Raw genomic sequence first — 15,202 nt, forward strand, 5'->3', positions numbered from 1 at the left:
TTATTTACCAGGTTGAATAATTACAGTATGGTCAAATGGGTAACAAACCATATTACCAACTGAATAATAATAATAATAATAATTATAATAGGTTTTATATTGTTAATATTGTTAAAAAGAACTGTAAATCTTTCTCTATAACAGTAAAGTCTTTTAAAGATTTATACTCCATAAAATGTGTCGAACCACAGATTTCTTACTGCTATAACATTTTGTTCCCATATTAGGTAACTCAAAAGTATTATGGGTGTTCTGTACACAGTTTTATGGCATGGATATATCCAAATCATATAACAGATTAATATTAATATCATAATGCTGCTTACATTGATGAGAACTTCATAGCCCGTCACATATTCCTTAATCAGATTCATAACATAAAACCCATGTTTAGCATCATCTTCAATCTGAATCAAATTTAAACAAAAGGAGTAAAAAGAATATGAGAAATTGACCAACATCAATCAATAGAGGGTAGATAAACAAAATAAGGAAGTAATACCCACCCATTCGATGCGCCATGGATCGAGACTGATACGTACATAGGAACATCAAGAAGATTTCATAGCAAAAACCAATGTCAGCTGGAAACAAAGAATCAAACGGAAAAAGGAGGAAGGTGTTAAAATCGTAACCCTAATGCAAAGCAATTACAAAATGAGGATGAAGAAGTTGAAATACCTTCAAGATTGAAAACTTCAGTGTTTCAAGATTATGTTTTCATTTGTGTTGTATATAATTGGGTTTGAGGGGGGTGAAGGAGTGTTATCCGGAGACGTGAGCAGGGAAGTTGTGGAAAACAAACTGCTAGTAACCTCCCCTTGAAGGTTTTCAAGGACTTTAAACGGCCCAGATCTCTCCTTAGCTTGATCCAATGGTTGATATTGAACCCCACAGCAGTTACTGTGATGGGGAACAATATAATATATAAATTATATGCTTACCACTGCACATATAGATGCAAAGATAACAATAACGGCCAAGTTTAGCATCCGCCAAGAATCCCCCAAACAAGGCTAAAATATTGAGAACCCCCATGAAGGTTGTCACGGGTACTGCAGATTTTGTGGCTGAGATATTCATTTATGTTGTTAGATATGTTACCAGACTCATCGAAATCCCGGTTACACACAGTCTTTCTGCAAGCTCGATTACTACAAAGAAAGATACATATATTGGTTAATACTTAATAATTAGACTTACTCAAGTAAAATAAAAACTTAGTGAAAAACTACCTAGGATGAGCCCGGCTGCAAGCCACCCTCCGGTTTTCGAGTGGCCAACATTGCATATGTATGAAAGTTAGGAATTCTGTTTCTTGATTCCATTAAACGTAAAAAACGCACACATGTATCCATGTCAGCATCTTTAGCAACCCCATCAATCAGAACCGTCCAAACAATCTCATCAGCATCCCATTCTTGATCCAACATGTTCTCAAATAACTCACCAGCTTTACCCGTTTGCCCAATTTTACACAAACCACAAATTACCAATTTATAAGATTTAATATTAGGTTCAAAACCGTCTCCTCGCATCAAATTAAAGAACTCTAAAGCGGTTTCAATTTTAAAATTCTTACAGTGAACGGATATAAGTGAAGCATATATATTCACATCGCGAGTTATTGACTTTTCTTCCATTTTGTGAAACAAGTCAATCGCTTCTGTAATCTTACCTTCCTTACACAAGCCCGAGATTATGTTACTGTAAGTGTCAACCGTTGGTTCACACTTGTATTCTAACATTCTATCCAAAAGATTAGCAAAATTCGACTTTTCTAAACCTTTCATCAAGACACAAAATGTTTGGTAGCTCGGTTTGCATCTCCTGTTGACCATTGTTTTAAGAAGTGAAAACGCGCGATTCACTAGATTTAACGACACGTAACCATCGATTAACAAAGTATACGTCACGTGATCGGGAGCAATTCCTTTATTTTCCATTTTGTTTAATAATATCTCTGCTTTATCTACACTTCCTTCCTTACATAACCCGTAAATTAACGAACTATACGTTAATAAATTTGGCATGCAATTCTTGTTCCACATTTCATCAAAAATCTTGAACGCAAATTCAACATTATCGTTTCGACATAACCCGTCGATTAAAGATGTGTAGGTAATCACATTTGGGGATAATTCTTTGTCGACCATTTCCTCAAATAACTTTTGTGCTTCGCTTAATCGATTCGTTTTCGATAAACATGATATTATCAGGTTAAAACTTTCAACATCGGGCTTGCAATTACTCGTTTCCATCCTTTTTAACAACGAAAGTGCAGCTTCTACATCGCCTTTTTTGCAATAACCGTCTATTAAAGTCGTGAAATGGACTTTATTTGGTTTCAATCCTTGGTCAACCAGTTCATTAAAAAAAGTCAACGCTCGGTCAAGATCCCCAGTCTTACATAACCCTGAAATAACTTCAGCATAAGACCACTCATCTGGTTTGCATCCATTTGCCTTCATCAAACTCAATAACCTAACTACGTTATTTAAATCCCTTTGTATGATAAATCCAAAATTTAATGTGTTATAGGTCGGCAACGGGCCTACTTTTATCGTTTTACTCAAAAGAACCATACCCTTTTGAAAGTTTTCCATCAAGCATAACATATTAATGATTTCATTATACGTCTCGGTGTTTGGCAAATTACCATTTTGCCCCTCCATCCAATCAAAAACCATAAAAGCAGCATCAAACCTACTTATCATACCTAACTCATGTATCAAAGCATTATAACTAACTGTGTTCGGAATCAAACCATCTTTTAACATCTTATGGTAAAAATCGACTGCTACTTCGGGCTGCTGCGTACGAAACAGCCCGCTTATAAGAGCCGTGTAGGTATGCACGTTTAACAAACAACCCGTTTTCATCATAACAATTACAATATCAATCGCCGCCTTCACGCGCCCACTTGCACATAACACAGAAATCGGCACCGTAAACGTATAAACAGTCGGTTCAATGTCCTTATCCATCATTTCATTCAACATATCCAGCCCCGCATTGCACAACCCGTTTATCAAATTCGTATACGTCGCCGAATTGGGGTTACACCCGTCCTAAATCATCCGATCAAACACCCGAAACGCAGATTCCAAATCACTAACCCTACAATACCCAAGAATCATCGAACTGTAAGTAAACACATCCGGACACAAATCATAGTCAACCATCCGGTCAAACAACACCTTCGCTTCCCGATCCATCCCCCGTTTACACAACAAGTTAATCATCGTGTTATACGTTAACAAACTCAGGCTAACATTATAATACCCAACCGCCATCCGTTGAAACACACCGCGCACAGCTTCCACCATTTGAAACTTGGCCATTTGAATCAACAACGCGTTACAAACATATAAACTATATGTAAGGCCCCGTTACCGGTAGCCCTACTTTCATGTTGGATTTACTCATAAACGCAGTTCTAAATATCAGAGTTAATTAAAGCATTCGCGAAACATTAAAAACATTCAAACAATTACATTCCATAACCATAATTCTTGTCTTATCGAGCATTCATAGTCATTTAAAAACAAAACATAGTCTTTTAAAATAAAACATCATAGCAAAATCTTCAGATGCCCGCTTTGTCCAACTCTGCCATGTGTCCTCCTCAAGCTACCTGCCTCATCCTACTCACCTGCGTGCATACTAAAAGTCAGCTACGCTGAGTGAGTTCTAGTTAATCACATAATCATACAATACCTTCTTACATTTCATACTTAACCTCTTAACTTTCTTTCATACACACATAAGTGCATATACTTTCATTCTTACCTTCATACTTTCTTTACATACATAATCATACGTTTTAAAGAGCCTTTCGCCCTATAACCTCACAGATATTATAAGGGTCTGGTCCCTGACATCACAGATATTATAAGGGTCTGGTCCCTGACATCACAGATATTATTAGGGTCTGGTCCTAACATCACAGATATTGTAAGGGTCTGGTCCCTAACATCACAGATATTATTAGGGTGGTATGGTCCCTAATATCACAGATATTATTAGGGTCTGGTCCCTAACATCACAGATATTATTAGGGTCTGGTCCCTTTGTTTCGTGTAATTGTACCGTACCTGTTCATACATACTTTCCTTGACAATACGTGCAATCTCCGAAGAGCGTTCACGTACCATCATCATAACTTACATACATTATGCATACATCATATATTCATACATACATCATATCTTTCATCATACTTATCAATCATATCTTAACTACCACCTAACGGTACATGCAATATCCGAAGATCGTTCACGCACCGTCAAACAATCATCATACATAAATCATACAAGGCATACACTTATCACTTAAGATAAGTGTATTAACTATCACATCGAGTATGCACACAGCCCCGAAAACATAACAAGAAAGTGGGGCTAGAAACTCACCTCAATGCGGTTGCGTTCACCGTTTACGGTTATTCCCTTCTTGAGCTGTACACGACTAACTGTATAATAATTATACGTTTCAGTAAACTATCACTACACATATCGCCTTTCTAGTTTAATCATTACCCTCAACGAACGGGGGTCCGGGGGCAGCGCTCCTGGCAGCGGGGTCTAGGGGCGGCAGCCCCTAGCAGGGTCCAAGGGGCAGAGCCCCTAGCATGGTCCATTAAGTGTCTTAACACATTTTCATTAGGTTTTTAATTTATTTTCCAATGTGCTAACTCCAGCGAACTTATCATTAAGCGAACTTAACAATAAGCGGACTTAGTGTTAAGCGAACTTAACATTAAGCGAACTTACTGTAAGCGAACTTAGTGTTAAGCGAACTTAACATTAAGCGAACTTAACACCAGGCGAAGTTATGGCTTGGCGAACTTATACAAGCGAACTTATACTAGGCGAAGTTCACAGTAGGCGAACTTGCAGATAGGCGAAGTTCACAGTAGGCGAACTTGCAGATAGGCGAAGTTCACAGTAGGCGAACTTTCTTTCAGCGAAGTTATCCAGTGACGGCCACTGGTTTGGTTTAACTCCGCTAATCGGCTACATTTCAACGTATAAACCTTTTTACCATTCTCGTAATCGATCCCATGGCCAACTTTGGATAAGACTTGACCCGGACAAGCGTAAAGTTTGGACCTTTAGGCTTAAAACGTTCAATAAGGTTTTCTTTAACGGGCCGCTCATAATCGCAGATTCGTTAGGTTCATTTTAACATCAAGTTTGCTACTTTAATACTAGTTTAGGCCCGATCTACTATTGGTTTAAGTCTCAAGACTAACCGTTCATGAAAACGTAAAATTTAACATGGAGAACATACCTTTAACTCGTTTGAAGGTTACGGTATAACTTGGTTACGAAAGTTAGGCCTCGAATCTATCTTGTATCACGAGAATATATCAAGAATCGATGCTTGTGTGGCTCGGGTATCACCTTCACTCTCGGCCGAAGGTTTATGGTGTAGTGTATGTGTGTGTTTTGAATGTGTAGGGATTTGGATGGAAGAATGAAGATTTAGGGTTTAAGGATGGTTTAAGGGAGTATTTATACTCCTTAAAGCCCATGGACCTAAGGCCCATTACCCTTAATCTATCTCAATTTAAATCCAAGTCCATGATCATTTCTTGTTTAGTATTAGCTAATATTACTAAATGCCCGACCATTCAACGAAATCTTTCTTTATTTAATATTATAAAATTTAGGATGTTACACTATACCGGACGCCTTTATTAGTAAGCTCATTTAAATATTGAACAATATCCATAACTTGTTTCTCATTCCGAGACTCTTTGACCATCAAAACCCGAATGTGCTCGGTATCGGCTAGCCGGGACTCCTCGGTGACTAAGCGATTGAGCATGGCCTTGTAAGAATTGAAATCGTGTTTGTAATAATAGGTTTTAGAGATCCAGTAAAAGAAGCGAATGACTACATCTAGGTCTTTAACGGTGGTTAGGATTGTGGTGACGTGAGAGTGGGTGAGTTTGTGGCTGACGTGTTTCAATTCGAGGTTTTCGAACCACCGGGGATTGGAGGATAATAACTTGGTGACTAAATTAGGAGGGACGTGAGATTGTGATGAAAATGATAATGATAATATAGTTGTACGGAGAGTGAAGAGAGATTTAGGGTTTAGAGGTTTTACCATTTCGTTATGAGGAATTGGTGATGGGGATTCAGAGGTTATTAGCAGTGTTGATGATGATGATGAATATGCGGTCGATTCAAGACCATATCATCGAATGCCAGAAAGAAAGAAATAGTTGGGCGGGATCGTATTAGCATGTTAGCAATGACGTATTTGGCACCTGGTATATCAATTGGACCAGTTGGATCAGTCAAGCCAGATTCAAGAACCGGATAAGTTATAGATATTGTTTATTATTACTATACAAATAAATGATGAACCGTTAACTTAAATCGTACCATAAATTTATACATAGTAAAACTAACCATTATTACTCATGCATTGCGACGAATCACGTCAAATGCATTACATGATCGTGATTTTTTATCGTGTTAAATTAAAAAGAAAACGGGTCAAACATGTCGAGAGGCATCTATGACCCATATGAAAAAAAAAACATATGAGGGACGAACACATGTTTTTAAAATATATGTTCTAACCCTCATTCTAACCCGAACACGTTTTCATTTGGGTGGTGTGCTTAACCCTGATAGTACAATAGTAAGATTGTATTTAAAAGATGTAAACTCGAAAAGAATAGATGTTCAAAATATGTGACCTGATAAAATAAACTGGCCAATAATAATTTCATCATCATCATCATCATCATCGTACTCAGTATATCCCACCAATAGCAAAGCAATGGTATGGTCTGAGGAGGGTAAGATATAGACAGCCTTACCTCTACCCCGTAGGAATAGAGAGGCTGCTTCCGGTGAGACCCCCGGCTCGTAATACATAATAAACTGGCCAATAATACATAAAAGAGGAAGAAAATGATAGTTACGCCATTCAAAAAGCACAACATAAGAAATTTGCTAATATTTTTTTGTTACTCCATAAAAGTGCATTACATCTGGAAAAATGAATATTATTATTGTTATTAATACCATCGTCATGAAGTTAAAAGATATGCTGAATAATGAGATAAACATAACATTTTTATTGGCTTAAGTATAAATATAGTGAACAAATATTACTCTCCATCGAGCTTTGTTGTATAAAAAGTTGATTGAATTTAGTAAACTCATAATTTGAAAATTGCTGTCACTCAAGATTGCGCCCAGCCGCATCCAGCACAAACATGTACCTCACATAATTTTTCTCCATCCTTTCAAAATGCTTTGTTCACATAATCCATCTTCACCACTTCTATCATTGTCTTCAAACCTTTCTCCACCCAAAAGTCAAGCATCTCCTGTGTCTCTGGTATGCTTCCGACGAAACTTCCACTTATCGACATGCTGTAAATTATTTCAACAAACTTCATTTGTTTATCAAATAATTCAAAAGAACTAAAAAATGATATTGGTAAATATTTTTTTATTCAAACATGTTGAATAATGAAAAGAAAATCTCTTGCATAAAGGAAATAAAGCAACGAACTAAAGACAATGATGGTTAACTGGCACCAATGAGTAATATCTCCCCTTCAACATCAAGAAGAGAAAGGTAATCTTGTAACTGATGGTTAACTGGCACAATGTGTGGTATATAATCAAGACTATTTCTTTATCTATTCATTTCAGCTGAATCCGAGCTCACTAAATAACAATTTGCACCCAAATGAGTGAGTGCATCTTCTTTCTGTTTATTAGAGGAAGTTACCACTATCACATGAAGACCAAATGCTTTTGCTATTAAAACACCCAGATGACAAACTCCACCCAACCCCAAGATTCGTACTTTTATGGGCTTTTTAGATCCAATGAGCCGTTTTAACGGACTACAGCCGTTACTCCTGCGCAGAGTGACGGTGTTGCTTGCTTCGGGGCTTGGTTTTCTGGTTTGTTAACTACATAGCTGCAGATTTTAATTTTGTATAATTAGATAGTTGCGTTGACCCAAAATATTGACTAAATAGTCTTAACATCATTTGTAAAATAAAAATAATTAATACAAAAATGTTATTTGTAAAATGAAATAAAAAATAATATGGAAAGCACTATGTGAAAATTTTTTTGGAGCAGTAGATTTGATATGAGGATGGTGGCTGGCATATGGCACTTTGGCATGCTATAAATAGTCAAGCTATTTTTATAGAGGAAAAAGTCAAAACAGCTAATTTTAAAAAGTCAAATTCAATTAGTCAATTTATTTAGTCAGAAACTTTCCCATATATGAAATAAATGTAGGTTTAGGGTTATTGTTATTGCTTACTTTTGATGGACTACCATGGCAGAAGAGAAGTCTCCTTGTGTAAAACTTCCATCTTTAAAGATGTCATTGTAAGACAATGTAAGTGAACATGTTGCTATAATATCATTCTCTATTGCTTTTACAAATTACAACGCGCACATTCGCCACAAGATCCCACTATTATGTCACATACACTGAATTTTTTTCACCTCTGGGCTCACCTCAATACCTTTCCCTCCGCTTCATGCCTGCAAGACACACAATTATTTAACACAAGAGTGTTAACGCTAAGGGATGGTACAGTGATAAAAATATTAGTTGTAAAATTAGGAACCGTAGCTAGGAACCGTAGGGTAGGTAGTCGAGTGAATTTCATTTCTTTTAGTATGAAGATCAATGTGATCTACACCACAATACAAAACTTTGAACACGGCATCTTCTGGACCTGTTTTCCTGCAACATTTTGGACCCAACATATCATTAAAATTCCCATATGATCCTTATGACGATGAAGAAATATGGATGGTGACGAACGGATTTCATCTTCCGTTTTCAATAGAGATAACAATGAGATAGTAGGGCAAATCAAATTAATTTGTGTAGATATACATACTATATCTTAAGTAAACAAACATTAATGAAGAACATGAATGCAAAATTGTTTAGGGAAATTATTCAGTAAATTAACCCTAACTACAAGATACAACACCATAATAGAAAGGCAGAATCAAACTCAATGGCAAAATTTGAGATGTTAACAGGAACTGCATAAATTGCTCCATAATCACAAGATAATCAATGACACAGACAGGGTTATTTGTGGATTCGAGATTAAATCGATAAAAACATTGCATACCACTACCACCAATTAACATGAGCTTTGATGAGGTAATTGTAATCTGCTAGCTGGTGGAGCAGCCATATCCATCGATTATATTTAATCATATTGGATCAGAAGAAACCCTAGGGGAGCTTGCAACTGGTAATCTTCTTCCCCTGAGTATCAAAATTGGGGGGAAATTAGGGGCATCGATATTTGATATAACATTCCAACTATTTATTTGCATCCGAACAAACGTTCAATTTGAAACTTGATATCACATTAATAGAAATAGAAATAGAAATTAGGTGAAGTCGAACAAACCAAAATATTGAATACGAACGTATGCGTACCGTGTTTTGCGATTGTGGGGGCTGAACCAATTGGAATCAACCGTCGGTCATGCTTATACCACTGTTGAGTTTATTGCAATTCTTTTTTACAAGGTTTGATTGGGAAGTAATCACAGAGGTTTTGAATCGTATAAATGGAGAGTAACTGAAGGTCATTACGTCGCCGGAGATTGTAACTGTGATGACTTACCGGCAAGCTCATCATTTAATTTAACGGTGTCTCCTCACAATTGTGTAAATTACCTCCATCTAATGTGTTTTATATGTAATTATCTATATCTATAATATATATAAATGAAGTCATAAAAAATCCTACGTGTCGTGATGTGGTCGCTCCCTCATTTTTTGGAGTCACCAGGTTTGCTTGATTTTTAAATGGAGGCTTCTCATGCATTTAGCCCGAATTCATAGGTACGGGTCTTACTAAACCTAGATATTTCTTAAACGGGTTATAACATCTCACTAAATTAAAAATTATTCACACCAAATTATTTATGTAAAATCCTATAAAATAGGATATAATAAAAAATAATATCTTATTTATTTTAAATATATATATATTATTTAAATTAAAAAACCAATTTGATACTAAAAAAAATAAACGGGTCTTGGGTTTCATCAAACCATAAGCATATTATTAACTTTCAAAAAACCAATTTCATAATAAAAAAAAGATGTTCTTTTTTGGTCAGAACGTTTAAAGGTATTCAGTTTTGTTTCAAAACGTTTAAACATAATATTTTGAACCCTAATTAGAGCTCGATTGAGTGAGTTATTTCTGCAATTCCATAATTGATTGATGAATCTAAATGCTTCTACACATCAATTCGATTGATTAAATCATCATGTTGGTGTTTATTTAGGTCAGAACGTTTAAACTTTGAGCAGAACGTTTAAACATGAACCCTAATCAGAGCTCAATTAAGTGCGTTAATCTGTATTTTCATAATCGATTGATGATTCTAAAGCCTTTTACACATCAATTCGATTGATTAAATCATCAATTTTTGATCAATTTGAAGATTTTTAATGTTCAGTGACGTTCTTTTCAATTTTGGGTTTTGACTTTTAAGATTTCATACTGTAAGTTGTGATTAGAGTTTAGAAATTGGATGAGATAGATTAAGGAGTTCTGAATTTGGATCGAAATCGATTTTAAATCGATGAATTTGATCGCGAACTACTATTTAGGTTATTTACCAAACTGCCACCGCGTGAAATTGAAATCGATTACCAACAGTGTCACGTATGTAATGTACGATAAGTCATTATTGTACAATAACTTACCCCTATATATATATATATATATATAGAGAGAGAGAGAGAGAGAGAGAGAGAGAGAGAGAGAGAGAGAGAGAACAAATAATAAAAAAAATCTTGCATATAGAATGAGTTTTAATTAATTCGTGAACTAAAGTTTACAAAAGCAGTCACCAAGAAACGCTAACAAACCACAAAACCCGGTCACGTCTTCCTAACCTAACACATTAACACGAGTCACGTGACACGCACACGCCGTAGGGTTTTAACCCATAAACCTTGTGTTACCTTCATCAAGCTTCCATCAATGGAAGCCTAACACACACACACACACACACACAACCGCCATGAAACACCTCTCATCCATAACCATCACCCTCTCTCTCCTCCGCCGTACACCATCACTAACCACCAGCACCACACTCTCTCATTTCTCAACGTCATCACCTGACGCCACGTCATCCTACCACCACTCACACTCAAGACGTAGTAATCCAGAGGACGTACGAAACGTTAGGGTTTTGGTTTGGTGGGACTTTGAAAACTGTCAGGTGCCGTGTAATGTTAATGTGTTTAAAGTCACGCAGTTTATAACGGCTGCCGTTAGGTCAGTTGGAATTAAAGGACCGATTCAGGTGACGGCGTTTGGTGACGTTATGCAGTTGTCTAGGGCTAATCAGGAGGCGTTGTCGTCCACTGGGATGAACCTTACGCATGTTCCTAATGGTTTGTTTATCCATTTCTGTTGTTTTATTTATTTAGTTATTTTAAATTCAGTTGATTAGTTGTGAAATTAGGTTAGAGAAATTGTTAAGTTTACTGGAGAATGATCTATTTGGTAGCTTTGTGTTACTAGGACTAGTGATTTTAGATTCAATTGTTGAAATATAATTATATGCAATAACTTGTTTAAGAATTATGTTATAATTTTTTGCACAAATTGGACCAGTACATAGAGTTTTAGTATTGGTTTAGGACCTATACAGCATGTAACAGTCTAGGGGTGTGCACGCTTCACTTTGGGTTGGTTTTGGGCTAAAACCGAATCAAAAACTGAAACTTTGGTTTTTGAATATTTGAAAACCGGTAAGTTTTGGTTCGGTTTTGCCATTTAAGCTTGAAAATTTTGGGTTGGAAAAAAAAATTTTGGCCAAAAATAATGAACTTGTGCCTGCTTCATTTTGTTAAATAAATAACTTATAGATTATTATACATTTTGGCTAAAAATTATTAGAATTACATATTTTTTATTTTTTTAATTTTTTTTATAGTTACTTAATATAAAAAATGAAAATTTTTAAATTTGGTGCGTTTCGGGTTTTTCGGTTTTTATCACATGCAAAACCAAAATTGAACGTGAATTTGGTTTTTGCAAGGACGTAAAAACAAACTGTTGCTTTTTTCGGTTTCATGTACACCTCTATGTAACAGAGTAATAGAAAACTATGAATTGTTGGATGAACTGGTTACAGAAAGTACTCTTTGCAGTTTGCACCTATAATTATACACAGAATCATAGTCTTATTAGAATGTGTACAGTTAGTAACTGTTAGTTTTCTATTGTTTCATACAGGTGGAAAGAACAGTGCAGATAGGTCTCTTCTAGTAGACCTAATGTATTGGGTGTCTCAAAATCCACCACCTGCTCATCTTTTTCTGATATCTGGTGACAGAGACTTTGCTAGCACTTTACACCGCTTAAGAATGAATAATTACAATGTACTGCTTGCTAGTACAGATAATGCTCCTGCGGTTCTTTGTAGTGCTGCAAGTATCATGTGGCAGTGGCTTTCATTGGTCAAAGGAGAAAATTTAACTGGAAGGTATTTCAACCAACCTCCAGATGGTCCTTATGCTTCATGGTATGGCCATTATAGAGTCGCTCTTGAAGACCCTTTTGCAGTTTGTAACCATGTTTCTAACCAAACTTCATCTGTGCAATCAGATGAGGTTTCTAATTGTTCAAATTCAGACAATATTCGCCCAATTCCAAAACTGGTTATGAATGCGGTACGCAGTACATTGAGTTTATATCCTAAAGGGATACCAATTACAGAACTTAGAGCTGAATTAGGAAAGAGTAATATTACAATTCAAAGGGATTGGTATGGTCATAAAAAGTTCTCAGCTTTTCTCATGGCCATGCCAAATTTGTTAAGACTTCAATCTCAGAAAGACGGTCAACATATAGTACATGGAATTAGCCCAAAAAGTCAAGATCCCGAAACTGTTTCTGGTCAGGGTACTACAAAAGATTCAAAGGACTCGGTTCCAGCTGTTGCTGTTAAGGAAGATGTTGCTGACAACACTTCTGTGCCTTCAAAATCAGATGATCAAGTATTGTCAGCATCTTCCAAATTAGATGATGAAAATGTCAAAACAGAGTCGCAAGCAATTTCTATAAAACAGGAGCAGCCACCACAGCAAGCTGTAGAACCACCTCCTGTTATCGAGTAGATAGAAGAAGGCAAAGTCAACTCTGGCCAACTGCAATTAGTAAAGTTAAATACAGGTGAACCTGAAGGAGGAACTTTTAAGTCTATGTGGAGGAAATGGTTTAGAGGTAATGATGGTCATCAAGAGATGATTTCTCATACAGATACAGTTAATGCTGATGAAAACTCTTCGGTTTCTAAAGATCAGTCATCTTCTTCATCAGCTAATGAAGTTGTTCAAGATGCAGAAATTGGTGAGAAATCTACAAAAAGTGATGATAAATTTAGCAAGCCTCCTGGCGTCTTTAATCGGATTGTGAAATGGTGTAAATTTTGGGAAAGTGATAAGAAATCTGATGATCTGAAGGGAGAATTGAGTAAAACTGATGAAAAGATATCACAGATGCAGGAAGTTTTTACAGAAAGATTTTGGAATGGTATGTTGGCTTTCTTAGAAAGCTCCAAAGGTTCAGCCTCAGTTTTGCAGTCTAAAACCAGGTACGTACTTCTTTTAACATATAGCTTGTATTATGACATATTTTATGACAGTTTTTAAGAAAGGGTTAACTAAAGTTATATCTATTTCATGTGTTTTTGGTTTAATTTAGGCAGGAGATGGTGCACAACTTCCAGCAATTCGGGCCGTCTCAACTTCAATCTCTAACTGAAAATCAAATCTCACACCTCGTGGACTCGTTAATTTCAGAGAAAAAATGGGTGGTAGAAAATCCGTCCAGAACTTTTCCTTTCAGAATCGTTGGACCTTCTAGAAGCAGCTCATCCAGCAAACCTTCAAATTCAAAAGGATCCACAAACACCGACTCACACGGGCAAAATCATGAACCTGAAGTGAAAACCTCTTCCAAAAACCGAAGTATGATATTACGTGATTGCCAGAAGCTTGTGAATGAGGTTGTTAAAGAACATCCAGATGGTTTCAAAATCAGCAGCTTTAAAAAGCTGTTTTTTATAAAGTATGGTTATCAATTGGAAGTTCAACAGCTCGGTTACCAGAAGCTTGCAACTCTGCTTCAGATCATGCCTGGGGTGAAGCTAGAATCCAATCATATATTCCCATCTGGTGCTCGTGTTCTTTCCAAAAAGGCTGATTTATCAAGAAAGGAGGATGATAATGATACCCAATGGGAAGAACTGGGACCCATTGAACAAAAAAAAACCAAGAAAGATGATTTTGAAACCATTTCAGATAACGACCTGTCTGATTCAGATGCAGAGAGTTCACTAGCAGGATTACAGAACCAAGCTAAGGGTAAGAAAGAAGAAAGCTCATTAGTGCAGATACTCGATTCATGGTATGGTAACAAAGAGGATACCACCAACAGGATAACATCAGATGGGTCTGATAGGAGTATATAGATCACTTGAACAATAACAAACCGCCCACGTATGATGGCACGCAAAAACCTGCGAAACGGTACTCGTTTGTGGCGGATAAACCTGTGGATGGAAATGAAAACTTGATTAATGGCATATTGGGCAGCTTGAAGAAACCAGGAAATGGTTCACCAGAGTCCAAGTTTGAGGGCTGAATGGTAATTAACTAATTACAATGATTTATGATTTGGCCAAAAGGGTTTTGTTGCAGGTCATCAAGCTCTAAAAGACAAGGTGTAACCTAAGCTCATATTTATCATCTATGTTGGCATTGTTGCTACTTATTTTATGTATGTATTGCCATTTGGTCTAGGTTCACTAATGAGAACCATAATGCTCGGTACGCATGAAACCATTAAGACACTCATGTCTTGTTTTCGAGGTTTTTGGTAGTGTTTTAGTTCACGGCTAAGAAGTCTTGATTTTCTATTCCCATGTTTCTAAGGGGGAGTTTGTTATGGTCTTAATAATTTAGGGGCTGTTATATGTTAGTTAAAACGTAGTAGTTGGAGTCTTTATGTAGTAATGAACCAACCAACAGATAGTTCATTGATACTGTGGTAACACAAGAGAGATCAGAAATAAAAATAGACCATTAATGATTTGAGAACTCCTTTCTCTGCATTTCATTATATGTC

At 36.4% G+C, this 15,202-nt stretch overlaps 3 pseudogenes across 1 annotated transcript; 1 reads left to right on the plus strand and 2 right to left on the minus strand.

The window, feature by feature from the left end:
• Positions 1-947: 947 nt before the first annotated feature.
• LOC143631193 (uncharacterized) lies at positions 948-6,141 on the minus strand (annotated as a pseudogene).
• Positions 6,142-7,209: 1,068 nt separating this feature from the next.
• On the minus strand, positions 7,210-9,229 carry LOC143632647 (cinnamyl alcohol dehydrogenase 1-like; annotated as a pseudogene).
• Positions 9,230-10,908: 1,679 nt separating this feature from the next.
• Positions 10,909-15,151, plus strand: LOC143633830 (uncharacterized; annotated as a pseudogene). The gene is made up of 3 exons (XR_013153743.1): positions 10,909-11,460; positions 12,308-13,667; positions 13,778-15,151. The product of XR_013153743.1 is annotated as an uncharacterized LOC143633830 (transcript).
• Positions 15,152-15,202: the final 51 nt, after the last annotated feature.

Source organism: Bidens hawaiensis, unplaced genomic scaffold (genome assembly GCF_021521415.1).
Source record: "Bidens hawaiensis isolate Kalapana, Puna unplaced genomic scaffold, B.hawaiensis_p1.1 tig00000512_1, whole genome shotgun sequence".
NCBI lineage: Eukaryota > Viridiplantae > Streptophyta > Magnoliopsida > Asterales > Asteraceae > Bidens > Bidens hawaiensis.